At 40.5% G+C, this 10,715-nt stretch overlaps 1 protein-coding gene across 1 annotated transcript in view; it reads left to right on the top strand.

Annotated features, from left to right (window-relative positions):
* The first annotated feature begins 4,105 nt into the window (after window positions 1–4,105).
* Window positions 4,106–10,715, top strand: part of drd2b (dopamine receptor D2b) — a 49,485-nt gene continuing 42,875 nt past the window's right edge. Inside the window, exon 1 of the mRNA XM_062988271.1 lies at window positions 4,106–4,264. The gene's annotated coding sequence lies outside the window, so the exon portion shown is untranslated. The remainder of the gene's footprint in view (window positions 4,265–10,715) is intronic.

The raw sequence follows: 10,715 nt of genomic DNA, 5'->3' as shown, positions 1-10,715 counted from the left end.
TCAATAATTAGAATGATTGTCTACATACTCTTATACGCCTTGTATTATTAGCTTTTATTTTATGCAACACATTACCTTGCCAGCTTACATCTTACTTTTCATCGACCACCATAAATACTGTTAAAGAAACATTAACACAAGCCAGGAACATAAACATAGTACACAGTAGAGCACTAAAAAAGGCTACTGTGACCATAAGATTAGGTAATTCTCTTGAACGCTTACTTTTTGGCATTAAGCAAACATTTTATCAAAACTGCTGGCTGTAATATCTATCAAAAGTGAGTTAACAAAGTACTGAACAAGGAAATCAATACTTAAAAATGGCTTGCTTTATACATATACATTTTCATCTCTGATGGATTTTAAATTTTTCTTGATTTTTGACTTTTAGCGTGTTCCATTGCCCGATTACGTCATGCTTCCTCTCCACTAATGCCGATCCCTGCTCTGATTGAGGAGAACGAAGCTAACCCACGTCCCCTCCGACACGTGGGCAGCAGCCGTATGCATCTTATCACCTACACTTTGACGAGTGCAGTACAGCTCAGCATTGTGTACGGAGAGACACACCCTGAGCGCTCTCTTTTCTCATCTCTGTGCAGGCGCCATCAATCAGCCAGCAGAGGTCGTAATTGTATTAGTTATGAGAGAGTCCCTATCCGGCTTAATCCCACCCATATCTGAACAACAGGCCAATCGTTGTTTATGTGGCTGGTCGCCCAGCCTAGCCGGCAGGCAGGGCCGAGGTTCGATACAATGTATTCGAGATCCCAGCTCTGGTTCCAGTGTGTGTTTTTACCACTGCTGCCTTGATTTTTGACTTTTAATAAGAAAATAAACCTTTATTAAAAAGTTAAATCTACAAATTAAAGTTACACATGCCATATGTCAAATGCTGTCATGACTGGTCATAGCAGTTGATGTCAGGTATTATAACAAGGTTCTGTATCAGTACTACAATGAATGCTTGTTACAGTCATTCATTTTTATGACACAACCTATTATTAAAGGTGGCATAACAATTACTGGTACTGGTAATGCGATGCAGTTATAATACATAACATCAAGTGTTATAAAAGCTGACAGCACATGGCATCTGGCAGGTTCATGACATTCTGTTCATTCGGTTCAATTAAAGTCAGTAAAGTTACCAAAGTTACAGAAATAAAATATAAGTTTCAGTAATCCAGATGTTCTCATGTTCTGTGGGGAGACGTGGTTTTAATTAGATCGTCTCCCTTTGTTGTTTGGGTTCATCTCGGGATTAGTAGGTGTATTATAATTGACGTGAACAGGCTTTAGCAGTGAGGGGGTTTAATTGCCCCATAAATGCACACACCTGACATCCCTACATGAATATAAAGTAAATTATCCAGTCCCAGCGGCTCAAAACAGATCCAAGCGTTCAGCTAATGTAATCTGAGAGAGAAGTGAGCCAAACCTTTAAAATTCAAGTCAGAGGTTTAAACACTCATACAGGACTCGGGTGTCCTGGCATTTCTTGGTATGTCTTGGGATCTATGCAACTGTATAAACAACCCCAAATCAGAAAAAGTTGGGACGGCATGGAAAATGCAAATAATAAAAAAACACATTTTTCCTGTAGTTTCCTACATTTACTTTGACTTTAACTTGATTGCAGACAGTTTGAACCCAGGATATTTTATGTTTTGTCTGGTCAACTTCATTTCATTTATTAATAAACATCCATTCCTGCACTTCAGGCCTGCAAAACATTCCAAAAAAAGTTGGGACAGTAAAGCATTGACCCTGGTACTGACACACCCCATACCATGACAAACCCTGGCACTGACACACCCCCATACCATGACAAACCCTGGTACTGACACACCCCATACCATGACAAACCCTGGCACTGACACAGCCCCATACTATGACAAACCCTGGCACTGACACACCCCCATACCATGACAAACCCTGGCACTGACACAGCCCATACCATGACAAACCCTGGCACTGACACACCCCCATACCATGACAAACCCTGGCACTGACACACCCCATACCATGACAAACCCTGGCACTGACACCCCCCATACTATGACAAACCCTGGCACTGACACAGCCCATACCATGACAGACCCTGGCACTGACACACCCCCATACCATGACAAACCCTGTCACTGACACCCCCCATACTATGACAGACCCTGGCACTGACACACCCCCATACCATGACAGACCCTGATACTGACACACCCCATACTATGACAGACCCTGATACTGACACAGCCCCATACTATGACAGACCCTGATACTGACACAGCCCCATACTATGACAGACCCTGGCACTGACACAGCCCCATACTATGACAGACCCTGATACTGACACAGCCCCATACTATGACAGACCCTGATACTGACACAGCCCCATACTATGACAGACCCTGGCACTGACACAGCCCATACCATGACAGACCCTGATACTGACACAGCCCATACCATGACAGACCCTGATACTGACACAGCCCCATACCATGACAGACCCTGGCACTGACACAGCCCATACCATGACAGACCCTGGCTTTTGGACTTGTTGCTGATAACAGTCTGGATGGTCCTTTTCGTCTTTGGTCCAGATCACACGGCATATACAGTAGACCCTTGAGTTACGAACGGTTTACCATATGAACATTTCGGATTACGAACGATCTTTTTTAACTTAACGTACAAAAAATTTTTTTGATTACAAACAGAAATTCGCGAAACACGTGACAAGTTGTAAAATTCAATATTAAAATATCCCCAAAGAATGTGCAGAGGAAGCACGGTGCTGAGAAAATGAACAAATCTATTCCATTTGGTGTTGTATAATTACTCCTGCCAGTAGGTGTCACTGTGTATCAGGCAGAGGGGACAGTGAGTGAGAGAGAAGAAGGAAATCGCTCGAGTAAAGTATTCTTTCTTTCGTGCAATTACACCTACAAAATACAACACTACTGAAATAAAGAAGGAAATAATAGAGAAATATGAGAGTTATTGTTGCTTCTGGTAGATACATTTTATATAAAAAGAAGGAAATGTATTATGGTGTATGGTGCAGCACACGTACTGTACTGAAATGTGATGTGTGTTGTTTTATGTACAGTACAGTACTACTGTGTATTGTTGTTTATTATTGTTTATTACAGTAATGTCTATTCTATAATTTAAGATTTAAGGGAAATATACTTGTATTTATAACAAAAAAGAGCATTTAAGACGTTAGAAAGGTTAGGAAAGGGGGGTTTGGGAGGTCTGGCATGGATTAATTCTGTTTACATGATTTCTTATGGGAAAAATAGGTTTAACTAACAAACATTTTGACTTTAGAACAGCCCTTCAGATCCAATTACATTCGTAAGTCAAGGGTCTACTGTACATATACATATATATATATATATATATATATATAATTTTTTACCTTCATCCTGTGGTTATTCACATTTTCTTACCTGCTTTATGGTAATATCATCCAAACCCACCAAAATCCTACAAGCATCAAATACTGACTGACAAGAAACACTAATTATTATTATTATAATTATAATAATTATCACAATTATTAAAATAATCAAATAATACCAAATATTTCTAGTTTATTAAAACAACACCCTATCTGTCTATTCATTCATTCCTTCATTAATTTATTTATTTATCTTTATTAAGTGCTTTATCCTGACCAGGGTCACTGTGACTCTGGAGTCCTTGTGAAAACACAGTACTGAAGACCAGAACACAGAGCACCAGTCCTGTGCTGGGTATCAAACACCGTCTATTCATGTATGTATTTATTTATTTAGTTATATATATTCATTATTTATTTTATTGTCAGCTGGGTCTCAGATTGGGTCTCTGGCGGGAAGCGCGAGCGCCGCCCCGTTGATCCCGCCGCGCGAGCGCAGCTTCTTTATCAGAGCGCGAGGCTGAGCGAGAGTAGGGCGCGCGCTTCTCTGCTCTGCTCTGCTCTGCTCTCAGTCAGTTTCGCGCCACTGGAGAGTCAGAAGTTAAAAAAGGATTAAAATTCTGTGAGAAATTCGTTAAATGTTTAATTTCATGAAGCTAATATATTTTTTAGAAGTTATACAGTCGGTATCAGTCGCGTTAAGTGATTAATATAAGCGATAGTGGTGTTTGTGTGAGAGAATGGACGGTTGGAGACGGTTGGAATTAACGGACGCTGAACGTTAGGAAGCTCCTGATATAAACAGACAGAAGAGGAATTAGTTATTTGTTATTTGTCAAATCCTATGGCTTGAAGGTAAGTAATTTAGCTTTATAAAAGTTTCTCTTATTAAATGTAGTCTAAATGTGTGGTTGTTGCTCGCCTCAGCTTGGTGACTTGGGCAAACTGTTCAATTTTTTGGTAAAGTTGGTAAATTAAGGTCGTCTTTTTAGGTTGGTTTGACAGAATTAAAGGTGTCATTTGTTGGGGTAAGATTTTACATCATTTTTAAGCCTTATTTTCTAAATTTTGACCTGTCAAATTCTGTTTGACTGACTGTACGGAACACTGTTATATAGTGTTAACAGAAATCCGTACAGTACACACTACTCATTTCAATTCATAAATACTTAAATATAAATCATGAAATCCTCTCCTGTTGCTGTTTTTCTGTTCATATAACTTGCACTCTTTCAGTATTTATTATTTAGTAATTTTTTTTTATTGAGTAATAAATGATTTAATCCACCTACATACTGTATATATAGTCAATATTAAATTCAGTGCTAAATGTCAGCTTTTCAAAAGACTGAGGCACTTAAAGCACTGCATGTTATATACAGTAGTGACCTGAAGTTAAAAGTGCACTGGTCAATATGTACTTACTCCTACTGTAGGAAATAAGGTGGTAATATTTGAGGAGCACAGCACAATAAAAGTAAATTGCTAAAAAGCAGCTGAAAAACACAGAGCAAGGCTGACTTGTTTACAATCCCCCTCGCTGGTCAGGTAATGAAGATGATTTTTACAGCTTTCAAAGGGAAAAAAAGCCAGACTCCCTTGATGTACGGTTATCATTTAATACTTTTGGTTACAAAAAGTGAAAAAAAACCCCTGCGGATTGCTGCTGTAATTAGAACACTGTAATAATTAGAGCCGAAAATCTGCTTATGCACCTTTAACTAAAGCATCAGGGCGTAGAAAACTAGGTGAAAATGAGGGTGGACTGAGTTGACCACCATGTGTGCTGTAAACAGATCATGTTCCTATATACAGGTCCTATATGCTTTCTCTGTGTCCATGTGTGTTTCTTCGAACAAGTCCATAGACGTGCAGTATGGTCAACTGGAGCCACTAAAGATGCCCTATATGTGTGTGTGCCCTGAAATGGACTGGTGACCTGTCCGGGGGGCTTCCTGCCTGTCACACAATGAATCAGACCCACCGCTACCCTGACCAGGATAAATCTGTGCTATAACAGACAATGATAGAATGAATGATTGAATGAGTAAATATAGACCGATCAGCCATAACATTAACACCACCTCCTTGTTTCTACACTCACTGTCCATTTTATCAGCTCCACTTGGAAGTTAAACAATTACTGACTGTAGTCCATCTGTTTCTCTACAGACCTTTTTAAACTGCTTTCACCCTGTTCTTCAATGGTCAGGACCTCTCAGCACTGCACTGACACTGACATGGTGGTGGTGTGTTAGTGTGTGTTGTGCTGGTATGAGTGGATCAGACACAGCAGCGCTGCTGGAGTTTTAAAATACCGTGTCCACTCACTGTCCACTCTGTTAGACACTCCTACCTAGTCGGTCCACCTTGTAGACGTCAATTTATAGACGATCGCTCATCTATTGCTGCTGCTTGAGTCGGTCATCTTCTAGACCTTCATCAGTGGTCACAGGACGCTGCCCACGGGGCGCTGTTGGCTGGATGTTTTTGGTTGGTGGACTATTCTCAGTCCAGCAGTGACAGTGAGGTGTTTAAAAACTCCAGCAGCACTCATACCAGCACAACACACACTAACACACCACCACCGTGTCAGTGCAGTGCTGAGAATGATCCACCACCTAAATAATACCTGCTCTGTGGTGGTCCTGTGGGGGTCCTGACCATTGAAGAACAGCTAACAAAACATGCAGATAAACAGATGGACTACAGTCAGTAATTGTAGAACTACAAAGTGCTTCTATATGGTAAGTGGAGCTGATAAAATGGACACTGAGTGTAGAAACAAGGAGGTGGTTTTAATGTTATGACTGATCGGTGTATAAAATTATAGGTAATGCTGGACAGTTTTTATAATTAATTTGGTTCATTCAAATTAATGCGTGAACACAATAATGAAATGTAGTAAACTGTTAATTTAACATAGAAGAAAACATTTGAATTGTCTAGAATTTTGAGTCCATTTCTACGTTTTGACTGCTGTATGTAGGCTGGTTTTTTTTTTTTTTTTTACTTTTTTTGCTCACTACAGTGACATTACAGTCAGTGGAAATTTGCTTTTAAATCAGGGCTTAAATGCTGCTCAGACTCTCCGCCTGCGTGTACAGCCTCTGATCCAGCAGCTGTGTCCTCACTGATATTTGGTTACAACGTGTTCAGAAGTGTGGGGAACATTGCGGCCTCACTCTGCTCGCTATAAAACTATGATTAAAAAAGAGCAGTTTATATATAGATTTTTTAGGCTGCTCCAGTATAGGGGTCGGCAAAGTGGATCTGCGCTGCATATCAGACGTGGCACAGTTTTTACACCAGACGCCCTTCCTGACACAATCCTCCTATTTCTGTCCCAACTTGGGACCAGCGTTGAGAGCACACTGACAAGCATGCCTTCCATTGGCTAGGTTGTTTTGGCCACCCCTTCTTTTCTGGACATTAGCCAATCATGTCCACACATATGTCCATCAGAATCGCAGAGGTTCAAACCCTGGATTTCTAAATGTTAGTACAGTAGTTGCTCTATGTTAGTATAGCTCTATGTGATCTTTTCAGCTGTAAGAACAACCATGCTTCTGAAAAGGCTCCCCACAAGACTGTGGGAATTTGTGTCCGTCCCGTTCGAAAGAGACTTTGTATGGCTGGGCACAGAAAGCTGTTAAGTGGGGCTGAGGTCAGGTGGCATGGTGGCTAAGTGGGTAGCACTCTCACCTCACAGCAAGAAGGTCCTGGGTTCGATCCCTGTGTGGAGTTTGCTTGTTTACCCGTGTTTGCGTGGGTTTCCTCCGGGAGCTCCGGTTTCCTCCCAAAGTCCAAAGACGTGCAAGTGAGATGAATTGAAGATACAAAATTGTCCATGACTGATTGATATTAAACTTGTGAACTGATGAACCTTGTGTAATGAGTAACTACCGTTTTTCTCATGAATGTAACCAAAGTGTGTAAAACACGACGTTAAATCCTAATAAATAAATAAATAATGTCAACAAGAAAACCAGTGATTAACACTGTGTGATGCAAAGCATTGATGCAAGAGCTCACCAACACAGACACAGGACAGACCTTTTTTTTCTGATGTCTTGTTGCTTCTATCCAATCACCCCCATGACTGATGATTCACTTTTGGTGACAGCAGGTCCATCAGTTCTTGATAGGTGTAACGGGAAAAGCACTGATGGGCACATTTCGGCTGCACCCTCCAGCCAAGCGTTTCACACTTCTGGGCCAAATGGAAAGTGACGACAGCAACATGTAATACCCCTCTGCCTGCTGAATCATGACAGATTGGCAATTTGAAGAACCCCAAGCGAAACGATTAATAGCACACACCTGTCTGAAGAGATGACGCTTGTGGTAGTTAATTGTTAATAAGCAACAATTACTCTAGCAGGCGTTGTTATTAATTTTTATGATAAGGATATATTATGCTTTGCGTAAAGGTCGTTTAATGTTTTGCTGCTGTAAAGCATCTCAACACTGTATAAAGTAATAATGACCCATAAAAGCTCATAACACAAATGCTTATGTTACAGAAAAAATGCAAACCTAATTACCATGTTTTGTGTGATAGGGCTACTTGTTTTAATTGTGGACAGTCTTTTACCATCTCTGCTTTTACGGACTGACTGGTAATAGTCATGCAATTATAACACTTTTTAACAATTATTAAGCTCATTTATAAACAAATTATTTCAAATATTATTTAAGAATATAATTATTGAAAGATTTTCTTGTTCTAATGAAGAATTCCATTAAATAAGAAATTAATTAAAGTTAAAATTAATCCCCTTAACTATTCAATGGTCTTGTGTAATTGCTTACTGAATGGATATTGAGATAAGTTAATAGGTAATTTGCCCAGCGGTGCTATCGACTAGACAGGTGTCTACAAACAGAGATAACTGGCTGTGTCGGGGGTTGCAGGAGGTGGGGGAAGTTATCTATGCCCTGTGATGGATTGGTGTTTTGTCTGGGGTATGTTACTGCGCCCAGTGATTCCATTAAAATCGGACCCACGGCCACTCCGACCAGAATATAATTATGAATATGATGGATGATGCTGAATTGTTAGCAAACAAACAAAAATACAACTTGGCTATAAGTTTTTCAGAACCTGACACTCATTGTATGTGCTCTTTTAGCGTCTTAATATTCTAACTTCTTAAACATTAATAACGTTAACATAAAGTTGCTGGACATTTTCCCTCCTTTTCTGTAGAGATTTTTCATATACTAGATATTAAATCATGTCTGTTTATTGCATGCAGTCCCTGTTTCTGAGGTTTCCTTTTTTTAGAGAACTCATGCGATACTCAATGGAAATTAGTTTATTATTTAGGTTTATGGTTTATGTGGAATAATAAAGAACTGCTGTGTGCAAAACAATTTCAATGTCAGGCTGCATTGGATTTCCATCACATGCCCTTGTTTTGATCCATGCAGCAAATAACTTTACTGATACGTCTTCTAGCCCACACAGACTGGAAATAAGCACTTGACCTACTATCCCTTTTAGTCATACATTTTTTATTTCCATCTCCCTTGTGCCTCACTGGTCCAATCTTACAGCTGCTGCAGAAATTACTGGGCTTTGAGCCATGTCTAATTTCCACCTATAATAATATGCCTAAATAAATACTGTCTCCAGAACGTGCACGCTTCAGCAAACGCTGCAGTTACTGCTGAGCAGTTCAGAAATTCTCCAGTTTCATAAAAGACTATCTGAGATTCACCTGTGGTTAAGAATCATGTCTGAGATTCCACAAGATTACAGAGGCGGTATTAGCACAGCTTCCTTTGAGAATTATTGTGAAACCGTTTTGATGGTCGGCTGTGTACTGGCTTTGTTTGTTAGGACAGTTTTGGCTGGAATTCAATTACACCACAAAGTAAACGTGGCCACAGACTGTGGTGTTTTGTTCCTGGTCTGCTGCTAATTTAGTTTCTTTTTTCTTTCTGATTAATTCAGCCATCCTCATCCTAAAGACTTTTCAAATGGATGGTCACACAGTTAAATATAACTGTGATCAGCCACCCACCTCACCCAATACATGTTCTACAGGGTGGGCCATTTATATGGAAACACCTAAATAAAATGGGAATGGTTGGTGATATTAACTTCCTGTTTGTGGCACATTAGTATATGGGAGGGGGGAAACTTTTCAAGATGGGTGGTGACCATGGCGGCCATTTTGAAGTCAGCCATTTTGGATCCAACTTTAGTTTTTTCAATGGGAAGAGGGTCATGTGACATCAAACTTATTGAGAATTTCACAAGAAAAACAATGGTGTGCTTGGTTTTAACGTAACTTTATTCTTTCATGAGTTATTTACAAGTTTCTGACCACTTATAAAATGTGTTCAAAGTGCTGCCCATTGTGTTGGATTGTCAATGCAACCCTCTTCTCCCACTCTTCACACACTGATAGCAACACCGCAGAAGAAATGCTAGCACAGGCTTCCAGTATCCGTAGTTTCAGGTGCTGCACATCTCGTATCTTCACAGCATAGACAATTGCCTTCAGATGATCCCAAAGATAAAAGTCTAAGGGGGTCAGATCGGGAGACCTTGGGGGCCATTCAACTGGCCCACGACGACCAATCCACTTTCCAGGAAACTGTTCATCTAGGAATGCTCGGACCTGACACTTATAATGTGGTGGTGCACCATCTTGCTGGAAAAACTCAGGGAACGTGCCAGCTTCAGTGCATAAAGAGGGAAACACATCATCATGTAGCAATTTCAAATATCCAGTGGCCTTGAGGTTTCCATTGATGAAGAATGGCCCCACTATCTTTGTACCCCATATACCACACCATACCATCAATTTTTGTGTTCCAACAGTCTTGGAGGGATCTATCCAATGTGGGTTAGTGTCAGACCAATAGCGGTGGTTTTGTTTGTTAACTTCACCATTCACATAAAAGTTTGCCTCATCACTGAACAAAATGTTCTGTGTAAACTGAGGGTCCTGTTCCAATTTTTGTTTTGCCAATTCTGCAAATTCAGTGCGCCGATCTGGGTCATCCTCGTTGAGATGCTGCAGCAGCTGGAGTTCGTAAGGGTGCCATTTGTGAGTAGCTAATATCCGCCGAAGGGATGTTCGACTGATGCCACTCTCCAGTGACATGCGGCGAGTGCTACGCTGTGGGCTCTTGCTGAATGAAGCTAGGACAGCCACTGATGTTTCTTCATTAGTGGCAGTTTTCATGCGTCCACATTTTGGCAAATCCAACACTGAACCAGTTTCACGAAACTTGGCAAGCAGTTTGCTAACTGTAGCATGGGAGATGGGTGGTCTCGTAGGGTGTC

The sequence above is a fragment of the Trichomycterus rosablanca genome, chromosome 26 (genome assembly GCF_030014385.1).
Source record: "Trichomycterus rosablanca isolate fTriRos1 chromosome 26, fTriRos1.hap1, whole genome shotgun sequence".
Lineage (NCBI taxonomy): Eukaryota > Metazoa > Chordata > Actinopteri > Siluriformes > Trichomycteridae > Trichomycterus > Trichomycterus rosablanca.
Note: the sequence above shows the minus strand (reverse complement) of the source record. Positions and strands in the feature narration are given on the sequence as shown.